A 15,263-nucleotide genomic window follows, 5' to 3' on the forward strand; every position below is an offset into this window, starting at 1 on the left:
TCTCACTCTCTCTCTTGTAAGTTGTAAGATGTCTTTTTTTTTTTCTCTCTTTAATTTTTTTTTCCTAACTTGGTTTGGTTTGCCACACCAATTCAAAGTCGCATGGATTTTGATTGATATTGAATTTTGTACGTATTATTTTCTTAGATAAATGACTTGAGAACGAGGAACCACGTAATTTGAGGGGTTATACGGATGTCATTGATATTAGTAAAATAACACAATACGACTTTTAATGCATACTTAATGATCCTCTTATTTTTCTTTTGTTATATTAACATAGGGTAAATGGTAATTTACCTCTCATATATTTTATTTCTATCCTCCCGTTTTCAAAAAATTATGATTTGATACTCCTACTTTTAGAATTTTTTGTTACAATTTAGTCACATGTGACATACCATGTGACACCACTTTTTCTCTGAGCTGACATATGAACTGTCATATGTCATATGTTATCACCATTAATGTTAACTTGAGTCACCAAATTGTAACAAAATTAAAAGTAAATGATCAAATCGGAACTTTCAAAAATTAAGTGATCAAAAAGAAATACATGAAAAGATACAGGACCAGTTAGGTTATTTACCATGATATGATTGCTTATACACAGTAATATTGTTATTTATATAAAATGAATAAATTACTTACCTCGATCAATATTTTACAAGAGAGTTAATAATTTTATCTAATTCATTGATTAGGGTCTATTTTGATCCCAAGAAGAAAAATGGATTTTTGTATTAACAATTGGGAGTTGTCTACAGGAAATGCTGATACTTCGGACACCATCATGCATCATGAATTTTTCAAATTAATGATGTTTTTCATAAGTCTCAAGTGTGTGTAGGGTACTCTCACCAGTCTCACCCACTTTCTCATGGATAGCTCACTCCTTGGTTGAGTTGGTTCTCCAGTCTACTATCACTATCAGAAGCCATATCTTCTTTTAAAGAATTGATAGAGATTTTTATCAGCCACTTCATTAGAAATTAGAATAGGAGAAGGACCTAGTCATGAAGATGAATGTGAAGCAATAGGAATGAGAGAGCATGTAGAATTACATATATCTAATCAACCTCTAGATACTTGAGGTTCTAGATTTCGGTTAGAACTTTGCCATATCTATACTAATTGGAGGATTTTATCAATTGTTTTTCCAATTCTCTTTATGAAAGAAACAACTTAAAGATTTAGTGGAGCTCTTATGATTAGAGTTGAGAAGTGCATCAGTGAGAAGAAATCCAAAGAGCAAGGCAATAAGAGGTAAATTAGGACAAAGAAAAGAAAGAAATTAAAATATGATCAAGATTTACAAAAGCATTTCAAGAAACTAATTAAAGGCTCAACTAGAAAAAATAAGGCACTCTTGCTAAATATCATAATTAAGTCCCAATGAATACCAGTCAAAGAGAAATTCTTATACAAATATATGATTACATGATTATTAAGTATGCTCCCAAAATATAAACCCCTATAGGCTGAAAAAACATGAATAAGTATTGCTATTTTCAGTGAGCCAATAGATATGATGTAAAAGACTGTGAACACATGAAAGACGAGATCTAGAATCGAGTTTGATATAGGTATCTCAACAAGTACATCCGTAAGGTCCTTAAAAATACAATCTATATATAGTCTCGAAAGAAAAATAACCTTTATTTATTACATTGAGAGAGGTTTGATAAACAGAGAAAAAACTCATTGTAGGAGGAAGAGCTTCAAAAGGATGTCTAAACAAATAAACCCTCAAAGGAAGAGACTGCAAATAGATCAACCCATTATTTTCAACAACATTAACCTCGAAGGAGTTGGCCTCTACTATCATAATAGGCTACTAATACATCCATAACGATAATTGAAGCTTTATTGGCATCTTATTCTAGAGGGCCTATAAAAAATAGGCTTGGGGTTGAGGAAACTCATTCTAGTGTAATCACATTTGGTTTATTTTACTAGAAAAGCAATATAGTTGAAAAGCATGGTTACACTCCGGATTACAGTAAAGAGCTCCCTTAAGTAATCCATGATATTTGTGAATTTCCTAGTACTAGTAGTTAAATGTCTTTAACCTACAATGTCAACATGTATATATAAGTCAACCCTCAATGTCTCAAGGGCAATGGCCTTAATTTACTATTTCATGATGAAGTTTTAAATCGACCATCAAAGTCTATAATTAATGGGAGATTAGCCTATATATAAGGATTAGCAATGATATGTCACCTTTTAAGGGAAAATGTATATGAGTTTATCTCATTTGAGATCCAAGAATAGCTTTATAAGAAATTTCATCGAAAAAGCTATCCTAATGAAAGAAATGATTACGACTCTTTTTGATAAGGATTAACTAGATTGGATTATTTACAGTTGGGGTAGAGCTATAAGATGGACAAAAAGAAAAAGCATAGTAACTTTTTTGATGAGCTAATGAGGATGCTTTTGCTTGGTTCAGTAAAAATCTACCGAAGATGGATTTGACGGTTATCAATCACTATTGAATGTATATCTATCCTGTAGACTCATCAAGCAGAAATAACGCCACTTTGCTCTAGAATGACAGTAGGCTATTGATGGTAAAGTTGAGAGCCTATTAAAAATGGGTTTCATCCAAGAAATCTGTGTAGAATGGCTTGCCAACGACGCCTTGTTGAAAACATAATGGCAAATAGCCATTGGTTATAGACTTCATTAACCTCAACAAGACTAGCCTAAAGGACAATTTTATGTTTCCTATGATTAATAATTATACGTCCACGTTACTGGAAACTTAAACCTAAGTTCATCTACACCATTTTCAAGTATATATAATTAGATCCAGATGGCGAATCAGATGATGAGAAGGCTTACATCATCATTGGCGATAAAGGAATCTAATGCTATAAAGTTATAACCTTTTTGAGTTGGAAAACACAGAAGCTACCTTTCAGAGACTAGTGGATAAAATCTTTTAGAGGTAGATTGAGGAAATTTAAAAGCCTATACAAATGATACATTACTAAACAAAGAACAAATAAATCGATATATAAGTTCTGGTCTTTCTGGAATACAACATGAATCTTAATCCTATGAAAAACCCTTTCTGAGTCAGGTTAGGAACAAGTACTGGTTCATTAAGAATATGCAAGAAAGCACTTTGAATTGGCCAAACAATAGGCTCCAAATTGTTTACCTCTTCTGAACCTGCTCTCCTCTCTCCTCATCTCCCCCTCTTGCCATGGCAAGCGGGGGTCAAGCTCCTTCTCCTCCCTCTCAACATTCCCCTCCGCCCACTTGGGCACAGATTGCCTCCAAGCTAACTTCAACTCAAGAGCTTTCTCCCCTTCATAATCCTTCAGTTCTTACCAAACTTAAGGAAACTACGACGGGCTTCATTAAGCTTGACAACGATACCCTGAATCGTGCTCGTCTTTGTTTCCAGCACTCGCTCTTCGGCAAATTTTTCGGGAAGCCTCCTCTGTTCGACCAAGTGAAGTTAATCCTATTGAAGAAATGGGAATCTCTTGGTGATATTCTCATTTCTGATCTACCAAATGGTTTCCTTCTCATCCGTTGCTCCAATCAAAATACCTTACAGCGACATCTCTCTGAAGGTCCGTGGTCCATCAATGGAACTATACTCCAGGTGTCCCCTTGGAGACCATTTTTCGAACCAACATTTACCAAGCTCACTACTGCTGCTATCTGGATCCAACTCCACAACCTTCCCATTGAATTCTGGAGTGGTGATACCCTTGAAACCATTACCGGTCATTTGGGAAAGCTCCTGAAGATTGATGAGCTTACTCTTTCCCTTACTCGAACCAAGTATGCCAGAGTCTGTATTGAATTGGATCTATCCAAGTCACTGTGCAAGGGTTTTTGGCTTGGAGATGATCAGCATCGTGCTTTCATTGTTGTCCTTTATGAGCGCCTTCCCACCTTCTGTTACTCCTGCGGGATGATTGGGCATGGCTCTAGTTCCTGCACTCGTGCCCCTGCAACCGGGAATGCGACTGTCTCTCAGCCCCCTCATTCTCAACGAGGGAAGGAGGTAAGACAAGAGCATTATCCCTTGGCTGCTGGAGCTGGTGCAAGTGCTAATAGCCCCCCTCCTCTGATACTGATGCTTCCGTCCCTAAGGAGACTCCGTGTGCTGAGACAGAAGGACTTCGGACCTTGGCTGCTCATCTCCTGTCGGCGTGTCTCTCCTTGTTCCCGTGGTGGTAGTTCTCGTCCCCCAACGGCGGCCGAGGATTCGGCTGCTGCTCCGGGAAACGAGAGTCACGGTATCCGAAGCTCCACTTTTCGTAGTACACGTGGCGGGCTGAGAGGCGGTGCTACTGGGCGGCGTCGCAGTCCCCTTGCCTCTATGCATGACTCCCCGTGATTGGAAGGCTCTGTTCCCTCTGCTGATTCCAACACCGTTATTCCTCCCGTTACTATACCCAACGTCTCTTGGGACTCTGGGTCGCGTCCTCCCAATGCGCATTGGGACCCCACTGTTTCGTCTGACACATATCTCCCAGGCACCTCACACACCCAGGTGGAAGCTAGTCTGGTTTCTACTCAACCCTCGCTTCCTCCGCCTGAGAAGAGGGGACCGTTGGCCCCTCGGCATCGACCCCCTCCCCCTGTTCTCCTATCTTCTCTTTCGAAGAACCCTCCTCTTACCTCTGCTAACCCTGAATCAGATCATTTGAAGCTTGTTGAGCAGGTTACTGATGCCCTTGTTGATGGTTCCATGGATGAAGATTGTGACCAGGATGTTGATGATGATGATGCTTCTGAGGACTCGGACGATCATATGTCTGAGGAGGAAGAACCTGATGATCACATGACCTTAGATCAGTACCAAGAGGAAGCCCGGATAGTTGCTCTAATTCGGAAGGGGCCCCTCTTAGGCATTGAGACCCAGAAAAAGGGAAGGTTGAAAGTGGGAGAAGCCAGTCATTCCTGACTCTGTCCCCTTCGTTGAAGCTTTCATACAGGGAGTGTCGTCATCTTATCTATTGTTGTTGTTTATGATGAGTTCTAAAACTATTTGTTGTTGGAATTGCAGGGGTCTTTCCTCCCGAAATACCCGTGCTAGTATTACTCGGCTTCTTCATCAGGATAATCTTGCCATATTTTGCCTAGTAGAGACTAGAGCTAACTCTGAACGCGTCAGTAAGTTCTGTTCTAAACTCTCCAGGTCTTGGGATTGGGCTTCCAACCTAGCTGAAGGCTTCTCTGGAGGCATTCTTGTTTGTTGGAGAAAAGGTATTGGCCAGGTGACTCCCATTGCCTTTTCTCACTGTGTTCTTCACCTCATTATTTCTTCTCCTTATTTTAATAATGCTATTGTTTCGGTTGTTTATAACTCTAGTCGCTCTTCCTCTCAATGTGTGGTTTGGGAAGAGCTTTCTAAAATCTCGTCTTTTAGTCTCCCTTGGCTTATTGTTGGCGACTTCAACTCTATTTTGTTCCCTAGCGAGCATAAAGGTGGTAGTTTTCATTATTATTCTCGTAAAGCTAAATTTTTCCAGAATTTTGTTAACTCTCATAATCTTTTTGATCTTAATTTCTCGGGTTCTCCCTATACTTGGTGTAACAACCAACGTGGGTTAGCTCGCGGCTGGGCCCGCTTGGATTGTTGCATTATTAATTTGGACTGGATTTCCCATTTTAAAAACTTTTCCCTCAAACATCTTTCCCGTAGTTTCTATGATCACTCTCCCCTCGTTTTATCCATCTCTGAGCATAATAATCACAAGTGTTATATATTTAGATTTGATAATTATTGGTCAGACTTTACCAGTTGCCATGATATGGTTAGAGATGCGCTGCGCTCTCCCGCCCACGGTAATCCTCTTCATATTTTTAAGCACTTATTATCTCGTACCCGTTTCAAACTCATGCAGTGGAAGTCTTATGGTACTAATTCTCTTGAAATTGCTCTTAATCATACCGAATCTAATATATTTAATCTTGAAAGTATGGATGATTCCGAGGATTCTCAGACTAACCTTACAGTCCAGTATGCTAAGCTTGCAGCTATCCAACGCCAACTTTCTATCAAATGGGCTCAAAGAGCTAAGCTTCTCTGGGTATGTGATGGAGATAAAAACACTAGCTTCTTTCATAGCTCGACCCGTATTCGTGCTCATCAGAATTACATCTTTTCTATTACAGACTCCTCGGGTAACACTCACTCTGATCATTCTAGCATTGAGCATGCTTTTATGAACTTCTATACTAATCTTTGGTCTAGCTCTTGCTCGAATGGCTTAGTTGATTTTAATGATGTTCTGACTGCCCTGCCTGATGATTTACCTAGCATTTCTACTGATACTGGTCAGCTGCTTACTCGTGAGGTAACTAGGGAGGAAATTTATCTTGCTCTTATTGATCTTCCTTCTGGTAAATCTCCTGGCCCTGATGGTTTTAATGTAGAATTTTATCATTTTTTCTGGAATGATATCGGTGATCGTCTTGTTGCTGCTATTAGACACTTTTTCTTTACTTCCCATCTTCCCCCCTCTTGGGCCAGGATTTACATTACTCTCATTCCTAAGAAACTTAATCCCCGGTTGGTCTCAGATTTTCGCCCCATTTCGCTGTGTAATGTATGTTATAAAATCATTTCAAAAATCCTCTCGAATAGACTCAAGCCTGTTCTCCCCACTTTAGTGGGTAGAGAGCAAGCAGGGTTCATTTAGGATAGAGGAGCTTTTGACAATGTTATAACAGTCTAAGAAGTTGCCCATTCTCTTGAATTCGATCGTATTTTCCCCCCCTAGGATGCTAATTAATTTCGATATTGAAAAGGCGTATGATACCATTGGTTGGAGTGCAATTCTTGCTACTTTATCAAAAATGAAATTCCCTGATAAATGGGTCTCCTGGATTTGTGTCAGCCTTCTCTCTTCCTCTTTTTTCTATTCTCATTAATGGGACCCTCTCTCCTTGGTTTTCCTCCTGCGGGGAATTCGGCAAGGAGATCCCCTGTCTTCCTACCTATTTATTCTTGTCGCCCAAAATTTCTCTGCTATCTTGAATCGTGCTATGGCCTCTGGTATGATTTCTGGATTTGATGCCAATCTCCACTAAAACTTTAACCATCTCCTGTTTGCAGATGACATTATTCTGATTTCTCGGGCTACTAAAGTTGTGGCCCGTAATATCAACCTCTGCTTGTCTATCTATTCTCGTTTAACCGGCCAATGCCCCAGTCATGCCAAGTCCCAAGTTTATCTCCCTTCCTGGTTTAACATTAGAGTGGCCAAAAGTGTTTGCAACATCCTTGACTTCTCTCAGGCGCACTTCCCTCTTACATATCTTGGTATCCTTATATCTCCTAAACAGCTCAGTGCTCATTCCTTCAAACCTATGATTGACAGAATTTGTAATTTGTGTGCTAGATGGAAAACCTACAAGCTCTCTCCTACAGCCAAATCTATTCTCATAAACTCTTGCATCCTGTATATTCCAACTTACTATCTTTCAGCCTATCCGATCCCTGATTCGGTTCTCTAAGCAATTACCAAATTAGTCAAGGATTTCTTTTGGTTTAAAGGTGGCAATGGAAAGGGCATCCACGCGGTTAACTGGAATTGTGTCACTGATAAAAAGTCTGAGGGGGGCTTGGGGCATAGGAATCTCCTCCATGCCAAATTTTCCCTCATGGCCAAGAATGTTTTCAAGTATCCGAACTCTGATAATATTATCTGGGTTGGCATTGCTCGTTATAAGTATGGACAAATTAATTTCAAGTCCAATCCTATTCCTCCCAGATGCTCTTGGATCTTTAGATGTATTTGTAAGACTGTTGACCGCATCAAACCGCATCTCTGGATTAAAACCATCAATCCCTCTAAAACCACATTTCTATTTGATCCTTGGTTATTTGATATCCGGCTTGCATACAAACCCACTTTTCTTAATGTCTCTGCCGATATTCTTGTGGTTTGCCTTGCTGACTTCTATACTGATGGTCGTTGGAACAATGAGTTGCTCCTGTATATGTTTGGTAATTACTTGAGTCTCCTGATCCCTAACCTTTGTGCTTTTGATCTTAGCAGCAATAATTTTTGGGTTTGGCATCCTCATTCTTCCAATCTGAGAATTTCTTCTGTTATCTTTAATCACCTTAATCACAATACTGATTTGAATATGTCTTGGACTGGCTGGAATAAACTTTGGAAGCTTCATACTGCTCCCCATGTGAAACATTTCATATGGCTATTGTTACATGGTAGAATCTCTACTACTGATTTTCTGAGCAGTATTAACCTAGGCCCCAGATCTTTTTGTGTTTTCTGCAACCTTGACTCAGAATCTATTGAGCACCTCTTCAAGGATTGTGATTATGCTCTTCGCAGTTGGAACTCTCTGAACCACCTCCTTCGGCTCAATATATCCTTCCCTGATAATATCTCATCTGGACTCTGGCTCACTGACTTTAGTTTTTCCATGCATACGGTTTTTGTTATTGCAGCAAACATTTGGTATCTTTGGAAGGCGAGATGCGACGCTATCTTTAACAATGTCAATCCTAATTTCACTAATATTGCTGTTTGAGCTGTTGCCCATGTTCAAGAATTTATGCAGGCTTCCTCGTCTCTCTTGGACCGGCGTCTCCTTCTCAACAATTTTACACATGCCAATGGCCCTTTTCTCGTTTATGCACACACCTGGAGTGAGATCAATAAGATTGGTAAGTTAGGCTTCTTTATTTCAAACCATTCTCATGTTGTTACACTTGCAGGCTGTTGTAGGTTTGATGCCGACTCCCTTGTTGATGCTGGAATCAAAGCTTTGGGCATTGCTATTAGATCCTCCATTGATAGAAACCTGAACTTGAGACGTATCCTTCACTGCAATCATGACCTGGCCCAGCTCTTATTGGACACTAACAATCCCGTCGCCTGGCGATCTGCGCTTGATGTCTCGGATGTCTCCCACCTCCTTCAAATTGTAGGCAACCCTGTTTTGGCATTCATTCCTAGTCGTTGGAATGGTTTTGCTTTTGCTCTTACTAGCGCCAGCAACAACAATCACACATTGAATCTTTTTCTGTCTGTCGCGACTTACCTAGGTGGATCATGAAGATCTTTTTCGACTTTGGTTTCGCATTTTAGCTTTCTCTTTGTGCTAGCTTTTGTATTTGGTTTCTGTTTTTCTTGTTTTTTCTGTGTTTGCTTTGTTGTGTAACTGATTAAACTTTTTGTAATTTTTCTCTATCAATAAAATTAGCTCTCTGAGCTCTTTCCTAAAAAAAAAGCACTTTGAATTGTTGATTCATTGCCAGAGTGTCTTAAGTTCATGGTAGCATAAAGTAAAATTGAGGCAAACTAAGAGAAGATCAATATAGTTTTGCTATGAGCTTTCCTTAGACTATTAGAGATATAAAACAACTAAACAGATGGCTAGCTTCCCTAGGCTATTTCATGTCGAAGTCTAGGGTTAAGAGCCTCTCTTTCTTCCACATGCTTTGAAGAGTATGACGATTGAGTGGAATAAAAAGTGTGAGAAGGATTTTCAATACACAAAAAAATTATTTAAGATACCCACAACTACTTATAAGCCTAAGCTTAGGGATAAGTTACTTGTCTACTTAGCCTCAACAACTTATATGTAATTGGCTCATTCTAGTTGAAGAAGTAATAAGAGATTCAACAACCAATTTATTGTATTTGTAAGATTATCAACATCTCAAAGACCAAATATCTCTCAATAGAAAAGTTGGTGTACGAGCTCATTGCCTTAGCTCATTGGTTAAGACCTTATTTTCAGTCGCATCACATTACTATGCTTACTAATAATTCCTTGAAACAAGTCTTACAAAAGGCCTGAGATATTTCGCCAATTGAACTAGACGAGTTCGATATGATGTCCAAACCACTAATTGCCATTCAACCAAGACTTGATATGATGGCATCCGCTCCGAAACCTCCGGATCCCCGCTCCTCTCCTTCGAAGCCACCGGACCCCGTTCCTCCTCCGCCACCAAACCTGGCCTTTCCTGGGCTAAAGTTGTTGGCACCCCCCCTTTAACCTCCTCCTTTAAAAACCCTCCTCACCTCAAAAATCACACTTCGACCGCCTGAAAAACTCGATTAAGACCTGCATCTCTCTTGACCGAGAGCAATGGAATTCCGCTCGAAACATGATGCATTCAACCCTTTATAAGTTTTTGGGCAAATCTCTACCTCTTGACCAGGCTAAGTTAGCCATGGCTGCTGCCTGGAAGGGACTTGGTGAGTTCTCGGTTTCTGATCTTCCGAATGGATTCTACTTTATTAACTGCGAGTCTCTTGACATGCAAGCTAAACTTCCCTGGGATGGTCCTTGGACCATCGATGGTCGTATCCTCCAAATCTCTGAATGGAAAGAGTCTTTCTAGCCGGCGTTTGAAAAGCTCTCGATGGCGGCAGTGTGGATTCAACTCCACCATCTTCCTATGGAACTCTGGCTTGGGGACATTCTGGAATGCATTGCTTCCCAGTTTGGGAGAGTTCTGAAGATTGATGAGCACACTCTAAATCTTTCACGTTCCAAATATGCCCGTATCTGTGTGGAAATTGATCTTGATCTCCCTCTTCAAAAAGGGACCTGGGTTAAATATGGTGACAATTCGGTTTTTATTATTGCTCTCTATGAAAAACTCCCTGTTTTTTATTACAGCTGTGGTCGGGTGGGTCATGGCGAATCTAAATGCACCTTCATTAGCAGCCGGAAGGTGGGATCTTGTTCTGGCATGGCTACTGAAGGTATAGAAGATGGTATGATGTTGAATGATAACCAGATCTTTGACATTCCTCCCGGGGTTGATGATGATTCCCCTAGTTTTGGTGCTTGGTTGAAACCCCGAAGCCGTTCTGGCCATGGTCGTGGCCGTAGCCGTGGTGGCGATGGCGGTGGCATCCCCACTACTAGCTCTGTTCGTCGTGTCGGGAACGATGTCCTGATGAGTGACACGTGTGAGGATCAATCGTCTATCTTTGTTTCACGTGGCGGTCTCTCACGACGTGGCTCTCCTTCGGTTCATCTCTCGAGCAACGATGCTTTTCCGCATCTTGAGAAGGCCATTGCCGTCAAGCCAATCCCAAACGTTGACACAGGGTTTGCGCCTCGTCCCGAGGAACGCCCCTCTGACACTTCTCTGAGTCTCAATGCACTTGTTGTCAGCTCTTTTGCTGCAGAGCCGGGTCCCATCGTCATACTCAATAATTCCAAAGCTCCTTACTTGACCCCTCCAAACCCTACCCCTTCCTCTGGAGCGACTGATGTCTTGAGAATACCCCCTAACCCATAAATTCCTACCCACTCTCACTCCTTTTCTCATCAAAGCTTTTTAGAACAACCCCTTTTGCTCTCAGCCTCTGCTCAGAATGATATTACTGATCCCACTCACTCTTCTCTGGTTGATAGAGTTAAGTCGGCTCTCCTCCCGGACCCTCCATCTGATCTTCCGATGGATAGCCCGGAGGATTCTGGTGATGCCTGCTCTTCTTTCATCTCGGAGGATTCAGGGGCCTTTCCGGAACCTGATGATGATATGCTTATTTCCCACTTTCAAAAAGACATCAAGTTGGAAGCCCTTGCTCGGCGTGCTCCAACTACAAACAAGAGCCGTCTCAAGAAAGGGAAATCCTCTCCTAACTCTTAAACCTTATTTCTCTTTGTTCGTTTTTCTTGACTGGTTTGTTAATGAATTTGAAAATTATTTGTTGGAACTGTCGTGGGGTTTCGAACCCTCATACTCTCGATCGTATTCGTGATTTTATTCGTCGATTGAAACCTATTATTATTTGTCTTGTTGAAACCAAAGCTGACTCTGACCGCTCTCTTTGTTTCTGTAATAGATTTGCTCGATATTGGGATTGGGCTGCCATTCCTGCTCAGGGGCTCTCTGGGGGCATTATTGTTCTTTGGTCCCGTAGCATCGGTTTGGTGACTCCTATTGCCGCAACCCGCATGTCCCTTAATTTAGTGGTATCTTCTGTTGAGGGTTCCTGGATCCTCTCCGTGATTTATAATTCGCAGGTCCTCACCTATCAACGGCTCTTATGGCGAACCTTTGCTGGAGTCAATAACATCCATCTTCCCTGGCTCCTTGCCGGGGACTTTAATGACGTCCTCTCCGTCCATGACTTCAAAGGGGGTACCTCTAACTCTTATGATTATAAATCTCGTCTTTTCTCTAGCTTTGTTAACAGTGCTAATCTTCTTGATCTTGGTTTTGTGGGTTCGCGTTTCACCTGGAGTAACAACCAAGTCGGGTTGTCTTGCCGGTGGACGCGTCTTGACCGTTTTTTGGCTAATCACGATTGGATTGCTTCCTTCTCTTCTCTTGAGAATCTTCACCTCCCCCGCTCCTGCTCTGACCATTGCCCTCTCCTTCTCATGGCGTGCACTCACACTCCTTCCAAGAGCTCTATTTTCCGGTTGATAATATCTGGTTTGAATATTCTTCTTGCCATAATATTATCTCTAATGCTTTTCAGGTGCACTCCTCTTCTTCTCACATGCACTCCCTGCACCATTGCCTTCATCGGGCTAAGAATGATCTCATTAAATGGCGTATTTCTGGTACTGGATCCATCGATGCTGAGCTTTCACATCTTGAAATGGAGATTAGTAATGTTGAGGATAGCGAGATGCTTTGTCCTGACCCGTGGCATCGCACCTGGCTCTGTTGTCTGCGCAATCGTCATAATGCCCTCCTTCGTCAAAATTCCATTTATTGGGCTCAGAGGGCTAGAATGCAGTGGCTCAACCTGGGTGATCTAAACATCTCTTTCTTTCAGCGGACCGTCAAAGCTCGCCAGGTTAAAGCCAAAATTCATTCCCTCCGCGATAACTCGGGTAACATTCTTACCTCCCGTGAGGACATTGAGCATCTTTTTATTTCTTTTTATCAATCGCTGTGGGCCTCCCCTTCCTCCTTCCCCCTGGACCATTTGTTTCCATTCTCCCGGATGATTTACCCAGGCTGGCTGCCGATGATAAGGAAGAGCTAATCAAAACTGTCACTAAGGGGGAGGTTTTCCGAACCCTTAGGTCCATGCCTCGTGGTAAATCTCCTGGGCCGGATGGTTACAATGTTGAGTTCTATCTCTTCTATTGGAACATCTTGGGTGATCATATCTTTAATGCTATCTCTAGTTTTTTTGCTTCAGCCAATTTACCTAACTCTTGGGGTAAAACTTACGTCGTCCTTATCCCTAAGATTGATCACCCGCAAAAGGTTTCTGATTTTCGCCCTATTTTTCTCTGAAATGTCTGTTATAAGCTTATTTCAAAAATTTTAGCCAAGCATCTCAAAAATGTTCTCCCTAAATTAATTGGGCCCGAGCAGTCTGGTTTTCTTGCGGGTCGTTCTACTTTTGATAATATTATTGCTGTTCAAGAGATGGTCCACGCTTTGGAAACTGATCGCACTAGCCCCCCTAGGATGCTTATTAAAGTGGATATTAAGAAGGCTTTTGACACTGTTGAATGGAACAGAATCCTAGCAACCCTCCATAGAATGAACTTCCCTGAGATTTGGATTTCCTGGATCAAGTCTTGCCTCTCCTCTGCTTCCTTTTCCTTTATTATCAATGGCAAACCCAGTTCCTGGATTAACAGTAATAGGGGGGTTAGGCAGGGGGACCCTATTTCCCCCCTCCTCTTCCTTCTAGTCACTCAAAACCTTTCAGCCATTCTTAATCGTGCCCTTAGCAATAATTTCCTCTCAGGTTTCGACTCTAGCCTGCCTAGGAACATTAATCATCTCATGTTTGCTGATGACTTGATCCTCATTACCAAGGCTTCCAGGCAATCCGCTAGGAACACCTTATTTTGTTTTAACTTGTATGCATCTATTTCGGGTCAAAAGCTCAATTTCCTCAAATTAGCTATTTATCTCCCTAGTTGGTTTAATAAGAGAGTCTCTAAATCCATTGCAAACATTCTGGGCATCTCTCTTGGGCACTTTCCCTTTAATTACCTGGGTGCTCCTATTTCTCCTATCCGTCTTCCTGTTCGTCACTTTCAATCTTTGATTAACACTACCTCCACCACTATCAACAATTGGAACCACTCCAACATCTCCCAAGCTGGTCGCATCGTTCTTCTTAATGCCAATATTTTTTCTCTACCTGTCTATCTCCTATCCATTTTCTATCTCCTTGACTCGATCCTGGATTCCACCTCTAAAATGGCTCGTTCTTTTCTTTGGGGTAGGAATGGTAGGGATTGTGGTTTTCATTCCATTGGTTGGTCCACTGTGACTCTTCCTAAGTCTGAGGGGGGCCTTGGTCTGAGAAATCTTAGAAATGGCAGACTTGCTCTTTTGGCCAAACATGTGTTTTCTATTGCTAATAATGCTGACAAAGTTTGGGTTTTTATTTTTCTTCACAAATACCAAAATTGGGGCATTTGGAACAACAATTCCTATTCTATCTCCTCTTCTTTTTACAAAGTTGTCTCTAAAACTGCTACCTCTCTGGGGCCTAATTTCAAACTCTCTGTGTGCAACCCTAACCTTACTCATACTTGGGATGATCCGTGCCTGTTGGATCTCCCTCTCAACCGCAAGCCCACCTTTTTTAATATGCATCTCGTGGATAACTTTCATATTCAATCTTGTATTTTTGATGGTTCTTTCAATATGCAGCTTTGTTCTAATTTACTTGGTTTGAACTTGAATGATGCCTGCATTAATGAGATCACTTTTGACCTAACTTGTTTGAATGAATGGGTGTGGAGTCCCCTTTCTTCTAAGGTTTCTACTGTCTCGGCTATCTATGACTATCTTAACTCTGAGGGGGATGGGCATAGCCAATGGTCTGGTTGGATGAATATCTGGAAACTCAAGGTGGTTCCTAGGGTTATGCTCTTCATTTGGAAAGTTGCTCATGGCAAACTTCCCACCAATGCTTATCTTTATAACTTGAACATTGGTCCTCCCAACCCTTGTCATTTCTGTGGGTTGCATGCTGAATCTATTACCTACTTGCTCTGGTTTTGTCATTGCAGTATTCTTTGTTGGAATATCTTATTCTGCAGGTTGGGGCTGGATTCCTCTACTCTCAACTCTCTGGCCAATGGTTCTTGGCTTACCTCCAATTTAAATTGCCGGTTTAACTCTGATTTTTCCAGAGCTATTATTGCCACGAATGCTTGGTTAATTTGGACCTCTAGATGCAACTTTGTTTTCCAACATATCGCCCCTAACTTCAGCTCTCTTCCTGACAAAGCTTGGTCCATGGTTCATAATTTCTATCTGGCTAATGATCTCCTCTGCAGGCACA

Source organism: Dioscorea cayenensis, chromosome 8, assembly GCF_009730915.1.
Source record: "Dioscorea cayenensis subsp. rotundata cultivar TDr96_F1 chromosome 8, TDr96_F1_v2_PseudoChromosome.rev07_lg8_w22 25.fasta, whole genome shotgun sequence".
Lineage (NCBI taxonomy): Eukaryota > Viridiplantae > Streptophyta > Magnoliopsida > Dioscoreales > Dioscoreaceae > Dioscorea > Dioscorea cayenensis.